Source organism: Heterodontus francisci, chromosome 38 (genome assembly GCF_036365525.1).
Source record: "Heterodontus francisci isolate sHetFra1 chromosome 38, sHetFra1.hap1, whole genome shotgun sequence".
NCBI classification, from domain to species: Eukaryota; Metazoa; Chordata; class Chondrichthyes; order Heterodontiformes; family Heterodontidae; genus Heterodontus; species Heterodontus francisci.
In genome coordinates, this window is record NC_090408.1 from 4,592,255 (window position 1) to 4,607,578 (window position 15,324).

Consider the following 15,324-nt stretch of genomic DNA (forward strand, 5'->3'; position numbering starts at 1 on the left):
TGTAGAATTGCAGCAAGACATCTTAACATAGATTAGGATGAGAAATATAAAGGGCAAAAGGTGGGGAGGCTTTCCTGAAATGTGTACAAGAGAATGTTCTTGATCAGTGTGCGTTTCCAGAAATGGGGCAAATGGACCATGTTTCAGAGGGACAGCATTTGGGAAACAATGATCATAATGTCATCAGGTTTACAGAGTTATAGAAAAGGACAAAGAACAAATGAAGTGTAAAAATACTTAACTGGAGGAGCAACAACTTCAAATGAGTTGAAAAAGGATCTAGCCCAAGTGCATTGGAAACAAAAATTGGTAGGCAAACAGTAACTGAATAATGGGAGGCGTTCAAAGAAGAAATGGCTCAGGTACAGAGTAGACATATTCCTATGAGGTGGAAAGGAAAAGCATCCAAAGCTGAAGAACTGGAGAATGAGAACAGATTAGTGGCTAACATAAAAAGTCTTTTATAAACATTAATCAAAAAGGCAGTCAAAGGAAGATTGAGGCCAATTAGGGACCAAAAAGATGATAGTCTTGTGGATGCAGAGATCTTGGCTTAGGTAGCAAAGGAATACTTTTTAATCCGCCTTTACTTTCGGAGAAAATCTGCCAATGTGTCAATAAAGGTCCACGCAATATTTCGTTAGCATAACAAAGTGAAAGCATACTCCTTAGGGGTGTAAGTGACACAAGTTGAGTCAAAGAAGTTGGAAACATCAAGTTCAGTGGTTTTGCCTCTCCATTCTGAAGGAAGCCATAAAGATTAAATAGAGCAGTGTCTCACGCATTTGTTTGAGTTTTCCGAGGAGGTGACCAAGAGGATTGACGAGGGCAGGGCGATGGACGTTGTCTACATGAACTTTAGCAAGGCCTTTGACAAGGTCCCGCATGGTAGGCTGGTCCAGAAGGTTCAAACACATGGGATCCAGGGTGAGCTAGCAAATTGAATACAAAATTGGCTTGGTGATAGGAGGCAGAGGGTGGTAGTGGAGGGTTATTTTTCAGATTGGAGGCCGGTGACCATTGGTGTGCCACAGGGATCGGCGCTGGGCCCTCTGTTGTTTGTCATATATATTAACGACTTGGATGTGAATGTAATGGGCATGATTAGTAAGCTTGCAGATGACACCAAAATTGGTGGTATAGTGGACAGTGAAGAAGGTTGTCTAAGGTTACAACAGGATATAGATCAACTGGGAAAGTGGGCAAGGGAGTGGCAAATGGAATTTAATGCAGACAAGAGTGAAGTGATGCATTTTGGGAGGTTAAACCAGGGCAGGACATATACAGCGACTGGCAGGGCCCTGGGGTGTGTTGTTGAGCAGAGAGACCTTGGGTGCAAGTACATAGTTCCCTGAAAGTGGCAACACAGGTAGACAGGGTGGTGAAGAAGGCGTATGGGCATGCTTGCCTTCATCGGCCAAGGCACTGAGTACAAGATTTGGGACGTCATGTTACAGTTGTACACAACGTTGGTTAGGCCGCATTTGGAGTACTGTGTGCACGACAGGAAAGATGTGATTAAGCTAGAGAGGGTGCAGAAAAGATTCACAAGGATGTTGCCTGGTTTGGAGGGTTTGAGTTATAAACAGAGATTGGATAGGCTGGGTCTGTTTTCCCTGGAGGGAAGTCGGCTGAGAGGGGACATGATAGAGGTATACAAAATTATGAGTGGTAGATAGCCAGAGTCTGTTTCCGATGGTAGGGGTGACTAAAACTAGAGGGCAAAGATTTAAAGTGAGAGGGAGGAGGTTTAAAGGGGATCAAAGGGGTAAATTTTTCACACAAAGAACATAGAACAGTACAGCACAGTACAGGCCCTTCAGCCCACGATGTTGTGCCAAACCTTTAACCTACTCTAAGATCAAAATAACTACCTACCCTTCATTCTACTATCATCCATGTACCTATCCAAGAGTCGCTTAAATGTCCCTAATGTATCTGCTTCTACTACCACCGCTGGCAGCGCATTCCATGCACCCACCACTCTCTGTGTAAAGAACCTACCTCTGCCATCTCCCCGAAACCTTCCTCCAATCACCTTAAAATTATGCCCCCTGGAGATAGCCCTTTCCACCCTGAGAAAAAGTCTCTGACTATCCACTCTCTCTATGCCTCTCATCATCTTGTACCCCTCCATCAAGTCACCTCTCATCCTTCTTCGCTCCAATGAGAAAAGCCCGAGCTCCCTCAATCTTTCTTCGTAGGACATGCCCTCCAGTCCAGGCAGCATCCTGGTAAATCTCCTCTGCACCCTCTCTAAAGCTTCCACATCCTTCCTATAATGAGGCGACCAGAACTGAACACAATATTCCAAGTGTGGTCGAACCAGGGCCTTCTAGAGCTGCAGCATAACCTCGCGGCTCTTAAACTCAATCCCCCTGTTAATGAAAGCCAACACACCATACGCCTTCTTAACAACCCTATCAACTTGGGTGGCAACTTTGAGCGATCGATGGACATGGACCCCAAGATCCCTCTGTTCCTCCACACTACCAAGAATCCTGTCTTTAAGCCTGTATTCCGCATTCAAATTCGACCTTCCAAAATGAATCACTTCACACTTTTCCAGGTTGAACTCCATCTGCCACTTCTCAGCCCAGCTCTGCATCCTGTCAATGTCCCGTTGCAACCGACAACAGCATTCCACAATATCCACAACTCCAGCAACCTTTGTGTCATCGGCAAACAATATTAACCCAGCCTTCCACTTCCTCATCCAAGTCATTTATAAAAATCACAAAGAGCAGAGGTCCCAGAACAGATCCTTGTGGTACACCACTGGTCACCGAGCTCCATGCTGAATACTTTCCATCTACTACCACCCTCTGACTTCTATGGGCCAGCCAATTTTGTATCCAGACAGCCAATTTTCCCTGAATCCCATGCCTCCTTACTTTCTGAATGAGCCTACCATGGGGAACCTTATCAAACGCCTTGCTAAAATCCATATACACCACATCCACTGCTCTTCCTTCATCAATGTGTTTTGTCATATCTTCAAAGCATTCAATAAGGCTTGTGAGGCATGACCTGCCCCTCACAAAGCCATGCTGACTGTCTCTAATCAAACCATGCTTTTCCAAATAATCATAAATCCTGTCTCTCAAAATCCTCTCCAATAATTTGCCCACAACTTAGGGCAGTTGAAGTCACCCATGACAACAACCCTGTTACTTCTGCACCTTTCCAAAATCTGCCTCCCAATCTGTTCCTCCATGTCTCTGTTGCTATTGGGGGGTCTATAGAAAACTCCCAACAAAGTGACTGCTCCTTTCCTGTTTCTGACTTCCACCCATAATGACTCAGTAGACAAACCCTCCTCGACGACTTCCCTTTCTGCAGCTGTGATACTATCCCTGATTAACAATGCCACTCCCCCACCTCTTTTACCTCCCTCCCTATTCCTCTTGAAATATCTAAACCCTGGAACATCCAACATCCATTCCCGCCCCTGTGATATCCACGTCTCCGTTATGGCCACAACATCGTAACTCCAAGTACTGATCCATGCTCTAAGTTCATCACCCTTATTCCTGACACTTCTTGCGTTAAAATAGACACACTTCAACCCATCATACTGGCTGCAACTTTGCCCTGTCAACTGTCTAACCTTCCTCACAGACTCTCTGCACTCGGTATCTGCCTGTTCAACAGCTACCCCATCCACTGATCCGTGGCTCCGGTTCCCATCCCCCTGCCAAACTAGTTTAAACCCTCCCGAAGAGCTCGAGCAAACCTCCCGCCCAGGATATTGGTGCCCCTCCAGTTCAGATGCAACCCGTCCTTCTTGTACAGGTCCCACCTTCCCCAGAAGGTATCCCAATGATCCACATATCTGAATCCCTCCCTCCTACACCAGTTCTGCAGCCACGTGTTCAGCTGCACTCGCTCCCTGTTTCTAGCCTCACTGGCCACTGTGGCTTTCCTCTGGTAGGTCGTCCCCCCCAACCGTATCCAAAACAGTATACGTATTCTTGAGGGTAACGGCCAAAGGGGATCCCTGCAGTGTGCGCCTATTCCCATTCCCTCCCCTGACGGTCACCCAACTACCTTTATCCTGTAACTTAGGTGTCACTCCCCCAATCTACCCTCTTAAACTGTTTAAACTCCCCTGGCTCTTTAAATCAGTTCATTTTAGCCCTAACTAAAAGTTAACAGTTAGTTTAGTGCATGTTACCTGGGCCCACTGCCCTCCCCCAGCCACACCTGCTCTTTGTTTTCTCAATGAAATTGATCCAGATGAAACTGACGAGCACAGCTGCCGATACTTCAATCTCCGATCCTGCTGTCTTCACAGTCCAGAGTGTCTGCAGCCACGGCATGCAGTAAGTCCATTGAGGTGAAGGAGGAGCTGCGGGACCCGAGAGAAGTCTTGAGAAAAGGTGCCCCGATCACCCAAAAAATCCACGAACGGCCCCCCGGCCGCAACTTCAAAGCGCCCGCGGGAGATGGCTCGGAGAGCATCTGCAGCGCACTGTCGGCAATGCTGCATGCCTTTATTTAAACCACTGGAAAAAAAACCCTTAGTGAATGTAATCACCTCTGTAAGTCTGCCAAAAGATGCTTCACCTCCTGAAGGACGTGGATGAACTTTCTGGACGTCGATGGTGGGCACTAGGGACCTTATTACCTGCACCCGCTTTCCCCCCCACCCCCCGCTTTTCCCCCCTTCCCCTTCCCTGCTCCACCCTCTCAGCTCACCCCCTCACAACCCCGTCCCAGCCCGCTCCCCCCCCCCGCACCATCTTCCCCCCACACCCCCTTCCCCTGCACCCCCCCCCACCCCCTTACAGCCCCCTTCCCAGCTCCCCCTCGCACCCCCCCCTCCCTCCACCCCTCCCCCTCGCATCCCCTCCTCCCACAGGCACCATCCTACACCTGTGTAGGGGCCCTAACAACCCCACTGCCTTGTGGGCGTCTTGGGAGAGACCAAGGCTAAGGGAGTAAACCCTAACGGATAATCCGGAGCGGAACCCCGCAGGCGGTCATGTGTCACCTTTGGCATGTTTCCGGCAGTTCCTGCAGCCATACCGGTGCCAAACGTCGTGCTCTGCACTCCTTTGGACCCCACCAGAAAGGCCGAGAGGGGGGTTTTGACGACTGGGCAACTCTCAACCTCCATAAACTTGCCCAGGCATGCGCCATGGAGAGATCACTCCATAGTTGCCTCACAGCGACTGACACAACACGGAAGGCAGCAGTTACGGGATATAAGTCCAGATAAATTGGCGTAGAAACTGGGTGCCACGGGTTGCCTTTGTCGGTGGGAGAGATCGTTGCACCTCACTGGACAGCTACCACCCGCCTCAAACCGGGCAGCCCCCGGTCAATAAGGTTCTGTCCCGCCACGGTCTACCTGCTTCAATGGGTGCTTGGAGCTCAGGGTCATTGCCCGAAAGGTGGACTGAGACACCGCACCAAACAACACGAAAAAAGGAAAGAAGGTACCAGCCCTTCGCTTTGCAAGCTGGAACGTCAGAACTGTGTGTCCTGGCCTGTCGGAAGACCTTACACAAATCAACGATTCTTGGAAGACCGCCATCATTAACAACGAGCTCAGTAGACTCAATGTAGACATTGCAGCACTTCAGGAGACACGCCTCCCCGCGAGTGGATCTCTAGCAGAGCAAGACTACACCTTCTTCTGGCAGGGTAGGGATCCTGAAGAACCAAGACAGCATGGAGTGGGCTTCGCCATCAGAAACTCCTTGCTCAGCATGATAGAGCCTCCCTCAAATGGCTCGGAACGCATACTGTCCATCCAACTGCTCACCACCTCTGGTCCAGTACGCCTACTCAGCATCTATGCTCCAACACTCTGCTCCCCTCCTGAAGCTAAAGACCAGCTCCACGAGCAACTCCATATCATTAGCAGCATCCCCAACACCGAACACCTATTCCTGCTGGGGGACTTTAATGCCAGGGTTGGGGCCGACCATGACTCATGGCCCTCCTGCCTTGGGCGCTATGGCGTTGGAAGGATGAATGAGAATGGGCAGAGACTGCTTGAGTTGTGTACCTATCATAACCTCTGCATCACCAACTCGTTCTTTCACACTAAACCCTGTCACCAGGTTTCATGGAGGCACCAGGCACCAGGTTTCATGGCAACACCTATGCAGTCATATTCAGCTGGCCTCAGACACCGGAAACATCAGAGGAATGTATGATGGCATGAAGAGAGCTCTTGGGCCAACCATCAAGAAGATCACTCCCCTCAAATCTAAATCAGGGGACATAATCACTGACCAACACAAACAAATGGACCGCTGGGTTGAGCACTACCTCGAACTGTACTCCAGGGAGAATGCTGTCACTGAGACTGCCCTCAATGCAACCCAGCCTCTACCAGTCATGGATGAGCTGGACATACAGCCAACCAAATCAGAACTCAGTGATGCCATTGATTCTCTAGCCAGTGGAAAAGCCCCTGGGAAGGACAGCATTACCCCTGAAATAATCAAGAGTGCCAAGCCTGCTATACTCTCAGCACTACATGAACTGCTATGCCTGTGCTGGGACGAGGGAGCAGTACCCCAGGACATGCGCGATGCCAATATCATCACCCTCTATAAAAACAAAGGTGACCGCGGTGACTGCAACAACTACCGTGGAATCTCCCTGCTCAGCATAGTGGGGAAAGTCTTTGCTCGAGTCGCTCTGAACAGGCTCCAGAAGCTGGCCGAGCGCGTCTACCCTGAGGCAGTGTGGCTTTCGTGCAGAGAGATCGACCGTTGACATGCTGTTCTCCCTTCGTCAGATACAGGAGAAATGCCGTGAACAACAGATGCCCCTCTACATTGCTTTCATTGATCTCACCAAAGCCTTTGACCTCGTCAGCAGACGTGGTGTCTTCAGACTACTAGAAAAGATTGGATGCCCACCAAAGCTACTAAGTATCATCACCTCATTCCATGACAATATGAAAGGCACAATTCAACATGGTGGCTCCTCCTCAGAGCCCTTTCCTATCCTCAGTGGCGTGAAACAGGGCCGTGTTCTCGCACCCACACTTTTTGGGGTTTTCTTCTCCCTGCTGCTTTCACATGCGTTCAAGTCCTCTGAAGAAGGAATTTTCCTCCACACAAGATCAGGGGGCAGGTTGCTCAACCTTGCCCGTCTAAGAGCGAAGACCAAAGTACGGAAAGTCCTCATCAGGGAACTCCTCTTTGCTGACGATGCTGCTTTAACATCTCACACTGAAGAGTGTCTGCAGAGTCTCATCGACAGGTTTGCGGCTGCCTGCAATGAATTTGGCCTAACCATCAGCCTCAAGAAAACAAACATCATGGGGCAGGATGTCAGAAATGCTCCATCCATCAATATTGGCGACCACGCTCTGGAAGTGGTTCAAGAGTTCACCTACCTAGGCTCAACTATCACCAGTTACCTGTCTCTTGATGCAGAAATCAACAAGCGCATGGGAAAGGCTTCTACTGCTACGTCCAGACTGGCCAAGAGAGTGCGGGAAAATGGCGCACTGACACGGAACACAAAAGTCCGAGTGTATCAGGCCTGTGTCCTCAGTACCTTGCTCTATGGCAGCGAGGCCTGGACAATGTGTGTCAGCCAAGAGCGACGTCTCAATTCATTCCATCTTCGCTGCCTCCGGAGAATACTTGGCATCAGATGGCAGGACCGTATCTCCAACACAGAAGTCCTTGAGGCGGCCAACATCCCCAGCTTGTGCACACTACTGAGTCAGCGGCGCTTGAGATGGCTTGGCCATGTGAGCCGCATGGAAGATGGCAGGATCCCCAAAGACACATTGTACAGCGAGCTCGCCACTGGTATCAGACCCACCGGCCGTCCATGTCTCCGCTATAAAGACGTCTGCAAACGCGACATGAAATCCTGTGACATTGATCACAAGTCGTGGGAGTCAGTTGCCAGTGTTCGCCAGAGCTGGCGGGCAGCCATAAAGACGGGGCTAAAATGTGGCGAGTCGAAGAGACTTAGTAGTTGGCAGGAAAAAAGACAGAGGCGCAAGGGGAGATCCAACTGTGCAACAGCCCCGACAAACAAATTTCTCTGCAGCACCTGTGGAAAAGCCTGCCACTCTAGAATTGGCCTTTATAGCCACTCCAGGCGCTGCTTCACAAATCACTGACCACCTCCAGGCGCGCATCCATTGTCTCTCGAGATAAGGAGGCCCAAAAGAAGGTGTCACTACTTCCCTATAACTGCTCGCTATCACCCCCTCAGCATCCTGAATGATCCGAAGTTCATCCAGCTCCAGTTCCCTAACGCAGTCTGCGAGGAGCTGGAGTTAGGTGCACTTCTCACAGGTGAAGTCAGCAGGGACACCAGTGGTGAACCTCACCTCCCACATCCTGCAAGAGGAGCATGCAACTTCCCTAGCTTCCATCCCCTCTGCACTAAATTGACAACAGAGATTTTAAAAAAAAGGAAAACCTTACCTTACCAAACCCTCCACACAAGAGGCCTTTTATTTTTGGTTAGAGGAGGAGGATGGGTGGGAGACACTACACGTGTAGTATCTGGGATGTAAAATTTCAGGTCCCATCAGCCCCATTAATTTCTCCAATACAACCTTCTCATTAATACTTATTTTCTTCAATTCCTCATTCTCCCTAGTCCCTTGGATTTCTAATTCTGGGAGATTTCTTGCATCTTCCTCAGTGAAGAAAGCTTCCCCGCCATTTCTCTATTCCCCATTATAAATTCTCCTGACTCTGCCTGTAATGGACCCACATTTGTCTTAGCCAAACATTCCCTTTTTACGTATCTATAGAAGCTTTTACAGTCTGTTTTTATGTTTTTTGCTCGTTTACATTCATATTCTATTCTCTCTATCAGTTTCTTGGTCCTCCTTTGCTGTGTTCTAAAATCCTGCCAATTCTCAGGTTTACTACCATTTCTGGCCTTTTCTTTTAATCTTATACAATCCTTAACTTCCTTTGTTAGCCACAGTTGACTGTCTTTTCTTTTTGGGCTTTTTTGCCTTGAAGGAATGTATAGTTGTTGTAAACTATGCAATAATTCTTTAAAGACTATCTATTGCAATAGGATAGGAGACAATAGGAGACAAAAGACAGTCAGAACCCCCTGGTGGAATGAACCTGACTTGTGAATAGGGTGGTGTCAGCTTGTAGCAACAGGAGAGGAGGGCGATCGAACCTTCTGCTATGTGAGGGGCAGAGGATCACTGGGCACACGGGTTGCCGGGAATATGTGAAGAGTCAACCAGTAGCCAGCAAAGGCTGATCCACAGGTTTAGCACAGCTGAGTAGTGAAACTGGTGATGGATTCAGTGCCACAGCGAAGGGTTGAAGGGAGTCAGCGACAATGAGCAATCAAAAAGTGGCAAAACAAAGCTCATTCAGCAGAAGTCGAGCAGAATGAGAAGCAGCAGAAACAGATCAGAGCTATCTCAGTGTAACTGAGGAATTGTTAAAGGTGCAGAAAACTGAGGACAGATACAAACCACGCCAGGTCACCGAAAATGCCATGCCACCCCAGGATATCGGTGACCACTGCACATCGTAGTACATTGGCACAAGGAGCATTAAACACTTGCACTACTTTAAAAAGTAACTTTTTAATAAGACATACTAACCATGCAATCCCAGCTGGGGTTTTTCTATCAACAGTGGACTAATTTATCCACAGTGGTAACAGGGCTCGCTCAGCATATTGGACCAATGCACTAGAGAACAATAAAACAAAGTTTGTCATTCTGTTCATCACCTGGAATAGCTAGCTTGAAAGGGCACAATCTGTGGATATATTGCTTTTTTAAGTCAGAGGACTTAAAATAGAAATGTCACATCAAAATCCCGATGACATCACAAAATGTACACATGTAAACTATTCCTCCACACCCCTGCAATTTCAGTCAGTTACTGTTTAGGAATTGCTGCATTTTTCTGTGAAAACAGAAACCTTTGCTGCTTTGCCAGACTTTGAACAAAGAACAAAGAAAATTACAGCACAGGAACAGGCCCTTCGGCCCTCCAAGCCTGCGCCGATCCAGTTCCTCTATCTAAACTGTCACCTATTTTGTAAGGGTCTGTATCTCTTTGCTTCCTGCCCATTCATGTATCTGTCTAGATACATCTTAAAAGACGCTATCGTGCCTGCGTCTACCACCTCCGCTGGTAACGCGTTCCAGGCACCCACCACCCTCTGCGTAAAGAGCTTTCCACGCATATCCCCCCTAAACATTTCCCCTCTCACTTTGAACTCGTGACCCCTAGTAATTGAATTCCCCCACTCTGGGAAAAAGCTTCTTGCTATCCAACCTGTATACCTCTCATGATTTTGTACACCTCAATCAGGTCCCCCCTCAACCTCCGTCTTTCTAATGTAAATAATCCTAATCTACTCAACCTCTCTTCATAGCTAGCGCCCTCCATACCAGGCAACATCCTGGTGAACCTCCTCTGCATCCTCTCCAAAGCATCTACATCCTTTTGGTAATGTGGCGACCAGAACTGCATGCAGTATTCCAAATGTGGCCGAACCAAAGTCTTACACAACTGTAACATGACCTGCCAACTCTTATACTCAATAATATAAAAGCAAAATACTGCGGATGCTGGAAATCTGAAACAAAAACAAGAAATGCTGGAATCACTCAGCAGGTCTGGCAGCATCTGTGGAAAGAGAAGCAGAGTTAACGTTTCGGGTCAGTGACCCTTCCTGTGCCGGCTCTTTGAAAGAGCTATCCAATTTTTTTATTCGTTCGTGGGATGTGGGCATCGCTGGCAAGGCCAGCATTTATTGCCCATCCCTAATTGCCCTTGAGAAGGTGGTGGTGAGTTGCCTTCTTGAACCGATGCAATCCATGTGGGGTAGGTACACCCAGTACTGTTAGGAAGGGAGTTCCAGGATTTTGACCCAGCAACGATGAAGGAACGGCGAGATAATTCTAAGTCAGGATGGCGTGTGGCTTGGAGGGGATCTTGCATGTGGTGGTGTTCCCATGCATCTGCTGCCCTTATCCTTCTAGGTGGTAGAGGTTGCAGGTTTGGAAGGTGCTGTCTAAGGTTGCTGCAGTGCATCTTGTAGATGGTACACACTGCTGCCACTGCGTGTCAGTGGTGGAGGGAGTGAATGTTTGTGGATGGGGTGCCAATCAATCAAGCTGCTTTGTCCTGGATGGTATTGAGCTTCTGGAGTGTTGTTGGAGCTGCACCCATCCAGGCAACTGGAGAATATTCCATCACACTTTTGACTTGTAGATGGTGGACAGGGTTTGGGGAGTCAGGAGGTGGGTTACTCGCCTCAGGATTCCTAGCCACTGACCTCCTCCCAGGCTGTTGACAGTGGGAGATTCAGCGATCGTAATGCCATTGAATGTAAAGGGGAGAGGGTTAGATTCTGTCCTGTTGGAGATCGTCACTGCCTGGCACAAATGTAACTTGCCTGTTCTGATGAAAGGTCACTGACCTGAAACGCTAACTCTGCTTCCCTCTCCACAGATGCTGCCAGACCTGAGTATTTTCAGCATTTTTTGTTTTTATTTCAGTATCTGACGAGTCACGAATGGTGCTGAACATTGTGCAATTAGTGAATATCCTCACTTCTGACCTTATGATTAAAGCAAGGTCATTGATAAAGCAGCTGAAGATGGTTGTGTCAAGGACACTATCCTGAGGAACTCCTGCACTGATGTCCTGGAGCTCAGATGATTGACCTCCAACAACCATCTTCCTTTGTTCTAGGTATGACTCCAAAAAGCAGAGAGTTTTCACTCAATTCCCATTGACTATCCTTCCAACTCATTCAAAAGTTCCCAAATTAGGGGCTTGTTTTACAGTATAAAGCATGGGAGTGAACAATCCATTGTTCTTCAGGTGTTCGCCCTGTAGTCTCTTTTCAGAAGAGAGTCTTTGATCTGTGTTGTCCTAGTAACCTTTTGCAGAATGGAGGTGAGGTCACTTGACCTTCTGGACTCCATCTTGAATTTTTTTATATTTTATTTTTAAGACATAATCATGCGGGAGGTAGTGGCATAGGGGTAATGTTGTTGGACTAGAAATCCAGAGCTAAAACTAAAGGGCAACACAGTGGCTAGCACCGTAGCCTCACAGCTCCAGCGACCCGGGTTCAGTTCTGGGTACTGCCTGTGTGGAGTTTTCAAGTTCTCCCTGTGTCTGCGTGGGTTTCCTCCGGGTGCTCCGGTTTCCTCCCACAAGCCAAAGACATGCAGGTTGATAGGTAAATTGGCCATTGGAAATTGCCCTTAGTGTAGGTAGGTAGATGGTAGGAGAATTGTGGGGATGTGGTAGGGAATATGGGATTAATGTAGGATTAGTATAAATGGTGGTTGATGGTCAGCACAGACTCGATGGGCCAAAGGGCCTGTTTCAGTGCTGTATCTCTCTATGACTCCAGTTTTGCTAGGGCTCCTTGATGCCATACTCGATCAAATATACCTTCACCTCACCTCTTGAGTTCAGCTCTTTAGTCCATCTTTGAACCAAAGCTGTAACGAGGTCAGGAGCTAAGTGGCCCTGACGGAACCCAAACTGAGCATCAATGAGCAGGTTATTGCTAAGTAAGTGCCGCTTGATAGCACTGTCAATGACACCTTCCATCGCTTTACTGATGATTGAGAGTAGACTGATGCGGCAGTAATTGGACAGGTTGGACTTGTACTCAAAAAGCAGGACATGACATACCTGGGCAATTTTCCACATTGCTGTGTAGTTGCCAGTGTTGTAGCTGTACTGGAACAGTTTGGCTAGGGGCACGGCAAGTTTCTTGATATCGCACAGAGTGAATCGAATTGGCTGAAGAATAGCAAATGTGATGCTGGGGACTTCAGAAGGAGGCCGAGATGGATCATCAACTCGGCACCTCTGGCTGAAGATTGTTGCAAATGCTTCAGCCTCATCTTTTTCACAGATTAGCTGGACTCCCCCATCATTGAGGATGGGGATATTTGTGGAGCCACCTCCTGCAGTTAGTTGTTTAATTGTCCACCACCATTCACAACTAGATCTGGCAGGACTGCAGAGCTTAGATCTGATCCGTTGGTTGTGGGATCACTTAGCTCTATCGCTTGCTGCTTACGCTGTTTGGTATGCATATAGTCCTGGGTTGCAGATTCACCAGTTTGAGACCTCATTTTGTGGTATGCCTGGTGCTGCTCCTGGCATGCCCTCCTGCACTCTCCTACTCCCCTGTTCTTTCCCCACAACTGTGCAAATTTCTCTTTTCAAGTATTTATTCAATTCCCTTTTGAAAATTATTAAATCTAGTAACACCACCCTTTCAGGCAGCACATTCCAGATTACAACTCACTATACAAAAAAAAATTCTAATCTCCCGGTTTTTTTGCCAATTACCTTAAATCTATGTCCTCTGGTTACTGACTCTCCTGCCACTGCAAACATTTACTATCAAAATTCTGTGATTTTTAACACCTCTATTAAATCCCCCCTTAACAGATTATTTGTTCATGATCATATTGCTGTTTATGAGGACTTCGTGTACAGACATTGGCAGCCACATTGTCTACATTATAACAGTGACTCCACTTCATTGTCTGTGAAGGACTTTGGGTTGCCAAGGTTGTGAAGGACGCTATCTGCTTCTCTGCTCTAAAGAGAGCTTCTTCAGTCTCCCCAGATAACTGAAGTCCCCCATCCTTGGAAACAAGTTAGTAACTCTCTTCTGTATCCTCTCTCAAACCTTCATGTCCTTCCTATTGTGTTCAGATGGGGCACATTACTCCAGTTAGGGCCTAGCTAGAGTTTTAAATGTTCATCACAACTTCCTTGCTTTGAACTCTCCGCCTCTATTTATAAAGGCGATGATCACATTCTCTTCAAAACATCTAACAGTCCCGCCTCCTTTAAAGATCTGTATATGTAAAGCCCCAGCTCTCGGTTTCTTTACCCACTTCAATATTGCATTGTTTAGTTTATATCAGGTCCCCCAAGCAGCCTCCACAGAGTCTGCCGAATACACCCTCCAACCTTCTCCTTTCCACCCGGGGCCTCCTCCCTTCCCCCTCTTCCTCCCTCCCCTGTCGTGGCCCAGGGGGTTGTGTAGCCCCGCTCCCTCCCTCTGACTCCTCATCCTCTAACGACCCCGCTCACCTCGGCTCGCGACAATTCAGCTCCGAACGGAAACAGCCCCGTCCCGTGACCAGCTCGCGCTCCGCACATCCGGGTACATTGCATGGGCGGAGCTGTCGATGGGGGGGCGGAGTAACAATCCCCTGGCCATTGCAGGATACCGGATTCCCAAACATCTCCATGGCTCACTGCCTAGAGATCGCACACTTCCCTGGTTCCCACACTGCCTGAGGATCCCGACACTGTCCGGGTACCCACACCCCACCCCTGCCCTGGGACCCACATCTCCAGCTGCCCGGATACTGACACCTCACCTTGACTGGCAACTCCACACTGCCCGGATACCCACATCCACACCACTTGCCTGGATGGGTGCAGCTCCAACAACGCTCAATAAGCTCGACACAATCAGGACAAAGAAACCCGCTTGATTGGCACCCCATCCGCAAATATTCACTCCCTCCACCACTGACGCACATTGACAGCAGTGCGTACCACTGCAGTAACGCCCCCCAAGGCCCCTTAGACAGCACCCTCCAAACCTGCGACCTCTACCACCTGGAAGGTCAAGGGCAGCAGATGCATGGGAACACCACCTGCCTGCAAGTTCCCCTCCAAGCCACACACCATCCTGACTTGGAACTATCTCGCTGTTCCTTCACCGTCGCTGGGTCAAAATCCTGGAACTCCCTTCCTAACGACATTGTGGGTGCACCTACCCCACATCGACTGCAGCAGTTCAAGAAGGCAGCTCACCACCACCTTCTCAAGGGCAATTAGGGATGGGTAATAAATGCTGGCATAGCCAGTGATGCCTACATCCCAGGAACAAATTTTTAAAAAGGACCAGGATTGGGTTTTGGACTGAGAGCTGCTGAGTTTGGTAAATCTGATGAGAGGAGCTTTGAGGGTTAATTTCTATCTAAAGTCTAGATTTTTCTTCAATTTAGCAGTTAACTAAAATTACTCCTGATGTAAAGAGAAGTTAAGTTTTAGCCCAGCCTTAAAACAAGGGTATGCAAGCTCTCAGGGAGCAGCTTCAGCTTGTTACTTAGGAGCTGACATAAACTGGTTTTCAGAAGCTTGAAACAGTTTTTCAGAAAGTATAAAGCAGAGCTTCCTCAGTGCTGCTTCATCTGCACTGAGTGCTGCTTTGAGTACACAGAGTATAAAGTGGGAGTTTGGTGCATTGAGGGAGTTCAGTGAAGGAGGGGCTCCTTTCTTTTTCATCCTTTTCTCAGACTCCTGTAGCTGCCTCTTACTTCAGTGC

At 48.3% G+C, this 15,324-nt stretch overlaps 1 protein-coding gene across 5 annotated transcripts in view; it reads right to left on the reverse strand.

The window, feature by feature from the left end:
• The window catches only part of spg21 (SPG21 abhydrolase domain containing, maspardin), a 170,912-nt gene extending 156,753 nt beyond the window's left edge, over window positions 1-14,159 (reverse strand). For 4 of the 5 annotated variants that reach the window (XM_068017659.1, XM_068017654.1, XM_068017655.1 and 1 more), the window contains exons 1-2: window positions 14,076-14,159; window positions 9,581-9,670 (exon numbers count right to left, since the gene is read on the reverse strand). The gene's annotated coding sequence lies outside the window, so the exon portion shown is untranslated. The remainder of the gene's footprint in view (window positions 1-9,580; window positions 9,671-14,075) is intronic. The other variant, XM_068017657.1, reaches the window with a different exon arrangement.
• Between the last annotated feature and the right edge of the window lie 1,165 nt (window positions 14,160-15,324).